The sequence below is a fragment of the Macrobrachium nipponense genome, chromosome 2, assembly GCF_015104395.2.
Source record: "Macrobrachium nipponense isolate FS-2020 chromosome 2, ASM1510439v2, whole genome shotgun sequence".
NCBI classification, from domain to species: domain Eukaryota; kingdom Metazoa; phylum Arthropoda; class Malacostraca; order Decapoda; family Palaemonidae; genus Macrobrachium; species Macrobrachium nipponense.
The window spans coordinates 48,812,517-48,825,546 of NC_087201.1; positions in this window are offsets into that span (position 1 = coordinate 48,812,517).

The following is a 13,030-nucleotide window of genomic DNA, read 5'->3' on the forward strand; positions in this document are numbered from 1 at the left end:
AATTTCACTGGCGTAGACGAAATGCAGAATGGTTTATGGTTCGGAGTATGGATTGGAGTGGCATTTCATTTGAAGCTACTTAGTGGAGTCGTTGAAGTTACTAGTCTAGAAATTTTTCAGATGAAACCTACTTGTAAGGAACAAGAACACTGGGCCATTGACTTGAAATTAAAGTTTAAGAATGTTAAAGTTTAAGAATGTTGGTTTCAACCTTTTTCCACAGATCGCCATACTATGGCAGTAAGTGATTTTCTATCCCCCTGGGTGAGGCGCGAACTGCCCCTTTGGCAGACTAACCTTAAGACTTCCCCTTTGGTTAGGAGAGACTGTTTCAGGAACAATAAAGGGAAGAGTATTTCATATTTATATGGTTTCAGTCCTCGCAGGCGTGTTCAGCTATTATAACACCTGTACTTCTGTTATGGCGCTGTTCCTTATTGATCGGGTATTAACAGGTGGTTGGGTAGGTGGCCGGTAATGATTGACAGGAAAAAAGTATGAGCAGTCTCAATTTTGACTTGGAAGAAAATGATTATTTTATGGTGGCAATTAAAACTGAAAATAGGGTTTCCGGGGGTCGTTCTCTAGGACTTTATATTTCTTGCTAATTATCTTAACGATATTTAATTTATTTTTACGGTAATCCCCAACGGCCTTGTACTAAACACGCCGCAAAACTGGATACATACCGGGTTAAAATCATAGTTATGGAGAGGAGAGCTTGGACAGACAAGCGACGATCGCGTACACGAAAGGAGCCATTGTTATGCGATAACTGTCAGAGATGGCATCGGTATCAGCTGCGAAGACCAGCGGCAAAAACGCCTCTTCTGGTAGCCAATGCTGGGTCATCAACTATGTCAGATACAGGAACAAATTCACAAAAGAACAGGGAATCACATTTCACAAATAAGAGTCCTATTTTCATTCACGAGAATCTTTGACTGTTGAAATAACCTTAAGTCAGCGTGTTAGATCGCAGTCAACTTTATTCCTGCTTTTATATGAATAAAATACGTAATGAATGTTGTAATAAGTTTTTTTTATTTATTAAAGCAGAGGTGTTGTTTATCCGTGCTACGGACCTACAGCTCGTAAGACATTATTCCAAATGACGAATTGTATAGAAAAAAAAGTGGTTCAGTGTGCTGAAATCTACCTGAAAAGTCACTGGCATGTGGGGTTACCATCACTCCATACAACCATGGTTATAGCGCCTCAGTGGCGTGGTTGGTATGGTGTTGGCGTCCCACCTCGGTGGTCGCGAGTTTGACTCTCGGCCATTCCATTGAGGAGTGAGAGATGTGTATTTCTGGTGATAGAAGTTCACTCTCGACGTGGTTCGGAAGTCACGTAAAGCTGCAGTTTTAAGTGCTAATGAAAAGTTATGGTAGTGTTAGGGTAAAATACCGAATGGCCGGCCTCTACCGTAGCGTGACCACCTTCCCGCAAAAGAACTTTAACACGACCTGTAACCCAGGATAGACATTTGTCAAGAGCCATCGTCCGTCAAAGCAATACCTCGAGACCTCTAATTGCCTCTCGAAGTAAGTGTTTTCTCTCTAAGTCGCAAATTAATGGCGTAATTAATGATTTTCGTGAAGGTGGTTGTGGAATGGTAGAGGTGGTCGCCAGGTGGCCATACGGTAATTTACCCTATTTAGTACATGTTATCAATAAGTTCTCAAATCCGGTATGGAGAGGACTCTGCTGAATTTTAGCGATAATCAGTTCTACCTCTAGAGCAAAACAGGACTAAATTTATGGTGGAGAGAGAGGCACATAACGTCGACAAATTGGTCAACTATATTGCTCAAGTGTATACAAACTAGTACAGCAGACAGAATTAAAATTTTTATTTCTACATTTAGTACACATTGTCACTGGTAAATGCTGCAAAGATAATTTGCCATTCATTAAAGACTGCTGAGAAAATAACCATAATGTAGTTGCCATATCGACAAAACTTTGACTTACCCGTAGAAGAAATATACCAGCAAAATTAAATATTTTTCCTTTTGCATACAATACATATATATAGTAAATGGTGTATAAATCATTTGACAGTCTTGGCGGAGATCTGATTAAACACGTTTTAAAAAGTGCAGGGTTTCCCATTAGATTGTATGGGTTTGTGCTATTGTTTGGACAAAAATTATCGCATAGCAATGGCGCCAGGCAGCGCACGTCACAGACTGCTTTGGCTTTTATTCGAGGTCCAATCTCTCCCCTCTATATCTATGGTTAAAACCGTTGTGGGGTCACTATCAAGGAAAGATTGTGACCTTTATTTTTTTTCCTTGTGACACCTTTTTTCCAGTGACTTTTTTTCTGCTATTTTTTTTTTTTTTTTTTTTTTTTTTTTTTTTTGTAACCTGGAATCCTTCATTTACTGTATTCCATAAGCAGTATTCAGTATGAATTCTAAAGCTATGTCGCCGCCGTAAAAATTAATGAATGCATCGCAAATATATTTATAGTAAACAAGAATGTGACCACTTGATCGTAATAAGAATAGTGATGGCGTGTGCATGCCTAAGCGAATGTCGGCCTGTTTCTGAGCTGCAAATCAGCTTCAGTGAAATACCGGAGTACTTTATTGACCGTTGTGAGTGTCTGCCACCTCTGAGATTACCAGAAGTAGTTACTGAACATCAGAACTGGAGAGACCACGAAGACGCCTTGGACCCTTGGATGGCAATTTAGCCTGAAAAATTTCCTTTCTTTTATCATAGGTTGCTCATGCCGTCATCCTCATTCTTTAATGAAAGCTATGAGTTATCATTCGACGTTTGGTTCTATGTGGTTAAGAAATAAACCCCTCTTAATTCTAGTTCACTTCAATGATAGCCTTCTGTCCTCCAAATAATGGAATATGAAGGTAATTAGAACCCTCTACCTGAGTCACCTGGTAATAATACCAACTCGGCTAAAACTTCTTTATGAAGTCTCGGATATTATAGTTATCAACGGAGCTAGGTCCATTATACATTGTGGTGTTTTGCCATACTTCGTGGATGAACTCGAGCTTTTAACAGCTAAAACTAATACCAGAAAGAAAAATTCCCTCCAGATGTCAAGACATTCCCCTCCCTTGAGATTTATTCCAAGAATTGATTTCACGAACGCCGCCTAAATGAACCATACTCCCTAAATGCTATGTTATTCACTGACAACTTATATTATCAGGATACGATGATAATCAAATGCAATCCTGCCCTTTGGATCAATGTCGAAACCTAAGATGCACAGAGTCCAAGACTATTTACTATTAAGAACTAAGCCGTGGATTAACATAACCTTAAAGCGAAGACTGCACCACCTATAGAGGACCTTAACAAAATATTTTAATATAGACAAATAATCACTCCACTTTTTTTTGTTTTGTTCCTGGGCCTATCCAAATGGTATGAAAGTGTTCAGCGTCATATTTTAATCAATCATTTTTGCCCAAGTCACTTTCGATTCTGTAGTTCGGAAGGATAGCAATCGTTATCAGTTTTTTATCCTCTCTAGTGAACCTACATTCCGACATACCCAGGAATCGTCATAGGCCATTTGCTTTTACTGGTCTATCTCAGTATCTATGGAGTGCCTTCTTGTTATTCATGTCGACGTACTGCTGATTTTGCTCTCGGGGGATTGGAGCAATATTGGTGACGACGTTAAAAGAGCCGTAAATATTTTGCTTTCTTATTTCAGTAGTTGTGGAAAGTATTACTATTTTCTTCGGGCAGGGCAGCATATCTCTCGCCTCCCGGAGACCTTAAACTTCGGAGTCATTACGGGAAGTAGCGTGACTTTGCTTGCACAAGTCGACAAAAAGATGTATTGCAAAAGAGTGTGTGTACGCGCGCGCGCGTGTTTGGGTGTGTGTGAAACAGATCTGACCCTGGTTCTGAGTGACCTGAACTAATGTTTGGGAGTCCGTTGTTCGAATAATAAAACCCAAACGTAAAAACGTAAAGCAAATACAAGATTTTCCTCTCAAAGGCTGTCATTGGGGTTGCCCGATAACAAGACAAGCTTGATTACGCTATCAGGGAATTCCGATTGACATCGAACAGAACTGAAAGTACTTTTACTATTATATAATGTCGTTTGATTCTCCGAATCGGAAAAATCCTTTGGCCAAAATGCCTACAGGAGGGAAGAGTTGTGGGGAAGCGTTGTTAACACAACTGTCATGAGCTAGATGGTTAGACGTCAGTATTGGCCCCACATTTTGAAATTGTCTAAAAGCAGATGATACCAAACCATGTCCTCCTTCAAATCAAAGTTTGTCAAACGTTTATTCCATGAACGATTAAACTCCTCCATTTTTTAGCCATTTTGACACAAAATTTATTTTTCCCTTTTTTAAATGCACAGCTGCCACAACTGGCATATAAGAAAAACTTCATTCTCTCTCTCTCTCTCTCTCTCTCTCTCTCTCTCTCTCTCTCTCTCTCTCTCTCTCTCTCTCTCTGTCATTCCCTTTATATTTTGTTATTTCCAGAAGTATTTTGATAGAAAACATTGTCTTATGAGAATTCTATTGAATTTTGTGAAATCAGACACTACGTATCAGCGATCTATCTTTCTCCCATGTAGGAAGATAGTGTCGTCAGTAGACCTCATGAGGTGCACTGTAGGCATTACTTAAGGTTCTTTGCAGCGTGCCTTCGCTTCCTAGCTGCAACCACTTGCGTTCCTTTTACTCTACTGCCTTTCATGTTCTCTTTCTTCATCTTACTTTCCACCCTCTCCTAACACTTGATTTATAGTGTAACTGCTTTGAGGTTTTCCTCCTGTTACACCTTTCAAACCTTTTACCGTTAATTTCCTTTTCAACGCTGAATGACCTCATAGGTCCCAGTGCTTGCCTTTTGGCTTAAATTCTATATTCAACACGACTCAACTCAATTCTGTCTTTCTCTCTCTGTTCTGATTTAACACACACCATATATTTTGTCCTGTTCTTAAAGAGCTGTTACAACTGAAAATTTTTCTCTCTCTCTCTCTCTCTCTTAATTTTTCCTTGTTTTGTTATACGAATATAAATGTTTTGTTGCAGTTATGTCAAACCTTTTCTCCGGAGGATGAGTTTACACTTAATGACGTATTTGCTTGTTTCCAAATGAGCGGAAATCGCAAAGAACAGTTCAAAGGTCACCATCTTTTTCTCCGAAAGTCGATAAGCAGCGTAACAGATCACTTCAAAATTAACGTTAGAATTGCAATGGAAAGCTTTAATTAACTATAATAGTATTGAATAATAATGTCCAATAAATAGCAATAACAACAATGATGATAATTTGATTCGAAATAAAACCGCCTATTTTTTTCTTGAATTTTTAGAAAAGTTTGCCGAATACTGCGTAACATTCTCCTCTCCCAGCTGACAAAGATTACATTGGCCAGAAAACTCCCCGTGGAAGAGCTCGAAAAAATACGAATGCTGGCCTGGTTATGTCAAAGATTGTTTAATAAAAAAACACTGAGGACACAGAGGAAAGGTCCCTGATGTTTTAGGCAAAAAACAATATACAAAATACAGGAATTACGTGAATATTTAAATTGAAACGACAGCGCAACAATTTTAAGGCTTTTTGAATATAAAAATGTCTATCACAGCAGCTCAGAGACGACAGAAAGATTTAATTAATAATTGGACAGCAATAATATTTCAGTTCTTTACCAGTTTCCGAGCTTTTGAGAAATGATTAATTTTTGCTAACAGACAATATGTATTATGAATGCAGAACTTATATATATATATATATATATGATATATATATATATATTATATATATATATATATATATATAATATATATATATATATAATATATGATATAATATATATTATAATATATATAATATATATATATATATATATATATATATACAGATTGTATATATATATAATCATATACATATATATATATATATATATATCATATATATATATATATATATTGGATATTATATACAGAGTATATAATATACATATTCTGGGTGGTCGTTAACCATGTCCTTTTAAGGACCTGTTGCGACCACAAGAGCTTTTTAAATTATCTGGTATCTAAATTACTGACTTGTGCCTATGAAGCACACTGGATCTCTCTCTCTCTCTCTCTCTCGCGCGCGCGCGACACACACACACACACACACACACACACACACACACACACACACACACACACACATATATATATATATATTATATATATATATATAGATATACTATATATATAAACAAAGTAACTAAACAACTAATAATCCAAATACTCGTTCGTTTAACCACGTCACGGTTATAAAGGAAGTGGTTGACCGGAGGCACTAACGAAAGTTCATGACATTTTGAGACAATTTACATGGAAAATAATGAGCGCCATGCACCCGTGCAGGGTAAGTAAGGTTGAGTGTTTGCAAACTAAGATTATGTCCTCAGTGTCATGCAACCATTGAAATCAAAGACCCAACATGGAAATGATATGTTTTTGAAACATTCCACTTTCTGTTATCTAGAATGTTCCGTAGAAACTTGAAACCTTTTTGCAGGCGTAAGAATAGAAATGAATAAACACACGACATTCAAGCTTTGATACAGTATAAGAACACCGGATGGCATGGAAACAGAGATAAAGATGATTCAGCTACTCTTAATCTTTAATTTTTATTCTCCTGTTTTTGAAGGACGAAAGGGGGTAGCTCTAGGTCAGTGAACTTACTCTGAACCAGTTTCTTTTCTTCTTGCATCTTGGTACCTTGTAACGAGTTTGGGAGGTAATCGTTGGATTTGTCAGATGTCAGATGATGAAATGTCTACATATGACAGGAAGCCTCTGAATTGCATATTTAGAAATTAATGAGCGTTATGATACGTGAGTCATGAAACTCAAATTCATGACGCATGCTCTATAATTTGACGGCCACTGAAGCCCTGAATGAATACGAATGAGCTCGAAAATTCTGTATTTCACGTTATTTAGACTAAAATATCTTAACAAATCTATGCTGTATTACGCAAACTCGTCTAAGAATCATCTTTGGACAGACAAGATGTCTTGATAACCCATAGTAAATGAGGTCAGATATCTATTTGATCACCTTATAACAGAAAGCAAGGCCTTAAAAAATCTATCCGTTATGAATATGATGTTCATATCAAAGTATCTTATAAAAGGATGTCCTAAACCCGCACGATTTATTAATAAAAGAATGGATACGAGCCTTAGAAACCAGTGTCTTCTGGTAACGGCGGAATGGTACACGGACGGGATGCCGAATACACTTTTGCCGAAGGACAAGAAGCAGAAGCCAGGAAACCGAACGGACGGAATGCCGAACAGACACAACGCCTAACGGACAAAATACCTAACATGACATCAATTTTCTCAAGATTCAGAGGTTGTAAAAAAAAAAAAAAAAAAAAAAAAAAAAAAAAAAAAAAAAAAAAAAAAAAAAAACTCAAATACCATAGTGCGATCTGGATAAACATAAGCTTAAACTTGCGCCCTCGAAAAAATTTAATGTTTTTACTGTGTTTGTGTGTGGCGGGGGAGGGGGGGGGGGGGGGGGCGGCGGTGGCAGGGGGTGGGGGGGGGGAGACTGTGGAGTGTTACTAACAAGACAAGCAAGATTGCAGTTCAGACTTGCTTTGAGGTAATGTCCGTACAACGAAGAGTAACAGCAACGTCTAAAAACTTACCACTGGCGACTACCTCAGTTTTGAGATGGCTATAAAAACAGTATCTAAATACTAAGATCAAGAAACTGTGATAACTAGCAGATAACTAGGAGCTTGGGAAGCAGTTGGCGACGAGGCTAGTACCAGAATGAAGGGAGACCACATTAAGTCTGAGTTGCGTACATGATTAAGACTTGCGAAGGGATTTAAATAACCTCCTTACATTAACATAAGAAATATTGGAGTCTCTCCTTTTATAAAAGTGTCACTCTCCCCATCCCACCACACATTGGACAACTGCTTGCAAAGTTTCACAGACGAATTAGTCCTAATTTACAATGAAAACGTGACCCAGTGTATGTTATGATTCCATAGATTATTTATTAATAGATATATATGATACTTTATGAATGCTGTTTATTATCATAATTATATATGACTCTTTTTAGATGTTATTGCCCCATCAGTTTACTTTGACCACCTCAGTTATTATCATTATTATATCATCAATTATTATTACTTAAGAGAGAGACGTTTTCTTAAACAAGTTTCACTGAAAAACTGTTGCAACAGCGGAGGTGGTTTTATATTTCACCTGCTTTGTTGAATGCCATATGTAATATTATTATTATAATTTTATCGTGATTATTAATTTTTTTTATGTGCCTGTTCAATTTTGTTTTTTTTTCCAATCTTGTCTCTACCGCTATTCTATATACAATCTTATTAGCATATGTCCAGGAGCTGCAACATGGTATACATAACTATTGATGTGGCTGTATCTTAATAAACAAATAACAGTAACGTGAAAATCCCGAAAACCGTAATTGTGACATTATCTAAAAAGTCTCAACATCTTGAACACACGAATCTTAAAGTATTCCTTTTCATAGCATAACGCTCCTAAATGATCTAACTTTACAATAAAGTCATACTTAAAACCATAACCGTGTTTTTCTAAACTCAAGAAAAGTATCAAAGCCGTAGTATAGGTCACTTTGAAACCTTTCAGGGTAAGGTAGAAGGAGAGCGACTCCAGGAACCTTTGTCTTCCAGTGCAAGGGTCTGGAGCTATTCACACTTCACTGCGACTGCTACTTTGATGGTACTAGAGGGGCATCGCGTAAAGCAGGTATATCAGGAAGGTATGTTCACGACGTTATGTGAACTAGTTGCATTGTCATTCGTCATTTGACCACAGTCCCCCTCCGGTAACCAGTGTGAGGCGAACAAACGAAGATAAACAGACTGATATGATCTACAGCGATCGGCCGCTTTCCGTGATATCATATTATACGGGTCGGAAGCCACATGTTTCAAAATATTGGCTGCAGAATAGGGCGAGGGAGGGAGAGGAGCAGTGGAAACAAGACTGACGAGGAGGGAGGCTGGGGGTGGGGTGGGTGGCTTTGGTTATGCCTAACAAGGGAGGAAAGAGAAAGAACTGTGGAAAGGGATGAGTGATGGGGTGGGGGTAGAGGTAGGGAGGGGCTGGTTGGGGTGGGGGAAATGACGCAACGCTGAAATGAATTCACACGTTGCATCATCTCTCTCCCGGGCCAGTGTTTATTCCACCCACGCGAAATCGACCCTCCCTACTTTGTACTCAACGTACCAATATAACGGCCGAAATTATAAGTATTAAGACCTGGGTTAATGACATTAATCCCTTTTCTTTGCGCGTTGGAAATTATATTGTTTCGGAGTTAGCAAGGTGCTAATTTAGCAATTGACACGCCATCTAGGGAGGGGTTGCGATGTAATAACTGGACGCCAAGGTATCGGTGTCGTATCTTAAAAGTGCATAAAGGGAGACATCCGATACAATGACGCATCGACCAGAAAGTGAACGTGAGATTTTGGCACTGAGAGAAGAGGATCCTGCGGGTTCATATGATAGCACCGCTAATTTTTTGGAGGCCCTTCGGCGGCCAGTTGTTACACTGACATTCTCTCTTCATTACCAGTTAGTTTATAAAGGTCTTTTGAACTGTGATATCCTAAGACGCAGGTGAATATAAATGTATATATATATAATACATTATATATATATATATATATATATATATATATATATATATATATATATATATTGCGTCTTAGAATGTTACAGTTCGAAAGACCCTAAATAAACTGATATATATATATATAATATATATATATATATATATATAGATATATATATATATAATATATATATATATATATATATATATATATATATATATATATATATATATATATATATATATATATATATATCATTATATATATATATATTATATATATATATATATATATATATATATATATATACATATACAGAAGATTCCTTATATTCGATTTTTCATTCTTATTCAAAATCTATTTCGTCACTACATAATATATATATGTATGTATATATGTATATATATATATATAATATATATATATATATATATATATATATATATATGTATATATATATATATATATATATATATATATCATATATATATATATATATATATATATAATATATATATATATATATATATATATATATATATATATATATATATATATATATATATATATATATATATATATAATATGCAGTGATGAAATAGATTTTGAATAAGAATGAAAAATCGAATCGAAGGAATTTTCTCATCTGTAAAAACGAATGAAAAAAATAGGGAAAAATTGAGGGTAAGAAGAAAGAAAGAACGCTATAATACCCTGCGGCCATAATTCGGGACACCTGAAAGAAGGAACCGCACTGGAGATGTGAGTAAAGGCAAAAAAATTTCTGAGTCATTACTCACCGAATTACTCATTGCCATCTCTTGATGAATGCAAGCGCCCACAGATGAATTATATAGTAGATCTTGGAGGCAGATCAGGGTGCAGAGCTATGAGGTCGCGGCCAGATAACTGCTGGAAAATGACATTCGTTTTTTACGTATGAGGAGAGAGAGAGAGAGAGAGAGAGAGAGCAATAAATTCATGCACAAAGTTGGAGAATTTCATACAGCAGCGCAAGCAAACATATACAATAAGACACAAACCAATAGAGTAAAGGGTGAATGGAGTAGTGAATGAGATGGACCGAAATGTATAAAACAACGTATGCTCAAGCATCACGCGGAACAATATGTAAAATTACGTAAACTAATCATGAGAGAGAGAGAGAGAGAGAGAGAGAGAGAGAGAGAGAGAGAGAGAGACTGTTAGTAAAAAATACATAAACTTAAAAAGCGTTACAAGAAATATTGTATTCTAACAGCATACAATCGCGGAATTTGCTGAACGAATCCAAGCCTTGACGGAAGCAAAAAAGTCTACTAATTTTAGAGGTTTAGAATGCTTTATCGTCATGACGTCCATTCAGGAGGGAAGAGCTTAAATTCACATGGTATTGAATTTACCTGTTTTTGAACGATAGGTAAAGTTCTGATGGCTTTTTCTAACGCAATTTGCACAGGATGCTTGAACGACATCAATTTTCTGCTCTGCTGCTTCAAAAGGCCAAAGCCTTGAGTATTTTAGAGTGGACACACAAATTAAAGCAAAGTATGGCCATCTTGAAATGAGTAGTAGGACTCACAATGTCAGAAACGCATCGTTGATTCTCAACAAGTGTGGGAATACTAGGTGGGACTATTAGACTGGAATTGTTCATCGGGAACTGTCGGAATTTCTGAAAATAGTGCGAGTTCGTGTGACTAGCGGAATTTTTCTTTCTTATGAAGATTTGTTAAGAAAAAAAAGGACGATGAGAGATCGTGAAATGTGGGGGTATTATAAAAGCTGCTGTAGGTCACCGGGAAGTCCCATGAACGGTGGTCGTCTGAGAATACTCGTTCCAGAATGTAATGACTTGCATGAATTTTAGCATGGGTTGCAAATGGCATCATGAAGGATGAACGTTTAGAATAAGTACCTATAGCAGATTCACATCTACCGTGCATTTGATATCTAGGCCTGTCCCTTACGCCACTCCTGATTGACTGTTGATAAGCCAATCACAGAGCTGGAAACTCTCAGTCTCTCGAGAGAGTTCACATAGGCAGGATGTATGTTCCACCCTCCTGAGGGATACTTTTGAAAGACGTATCCATCAGTAGAGATGGAACATCCATCCTGCCTATGTGAACTCTCTCGAGAGACTGAGAGTCCCCAGGCCTGTGATTGGCTTATCAACAGCCAATCAGGAGCGTCGTAAGGGACTGGCCCAGACATCAAATGCATGGTTGATGTATTTCGTGTCGAAATACATCATCACCATCGCTTCAAATCCTGCACACCTTTGCGAGCATGCCATAACCAAATATAGTGATTCCAGGTTCTTGAAACCCACAAGATGTTTGTCACTTTAAGTTCTGCATAAAAAATAAAATAATCCGATTTCACGTTACAATACGATCATTGAAGAGATAATTAGATTTCCTTCTTCTTTGTCTCTGTTTGCCTCCATCTGCCCCTTTACCTGAGAACATAATATTTCCTCGACATAAAACTGACCAGTTTCCTTCCCGTGACGCATCGAGAGCCTCCCGCCCGCCTCTCCTCTCTCTCCTGCCAAGATCTGTCGAAACCAATTGAACAATGACATGTGTTGAGCGTCATTACTGACTAATTATATGAATCAGCATACGTTGGCCATCGGCTGACGGACCACCTCACACCATCCCCACAAAGACGGTCTAGTTCAGATCGGTCGCTCGGTCGAGCCCTTGCCTTTTTCACGAGGCCGCCAATGTCTTCGTTCTGCAGATTGGTTCGTTGACTGCTTCGGTTTGATCTCCTCTTTTCTTTCACAACTTCCAGGTATTCGTTCTCCTCCCATTCACTTCTGGGAATCTTTTCTCCACAGCCAGACACCTCCAACTCTCTACTCCCGGGCTTTTGCTCTCCCCAACTTGCCTAAATATTAACATGGAAATACATAGATTATTTGTAAAATGTACAAGAAAAATATTTTGTAAATAATTTAAATCAGCTTTGATAAAATTCTACATGCAATACTATTAAAATAATGTATATTTTCTCGAAAAAAAGATTTTAAAAATCTTGCCTAAATCATCGACTGCATAAACTCATTGACCAACTCATTCTTCGAATTCTAATCGTAAGTTCCCTCTTTCTTCTCCAGACTCATAACTGACAAAGAAACAATTTCGCTACATCCGTCGACTCACCTCCTCCGAAATCTCCTTCCTTCCCCAATGAAACCTTTTCCTTCCCCTCCCAATTGAACGTCATCACTCTCATTCTTCACCCTTCCTAAAGACATTTCCAAACGAACGAAGGCCCTTTGCACAAGGACTTCACCCCGCAGGTCCTTCCTCACCCCAGTGGCTCCTCCTCTCCC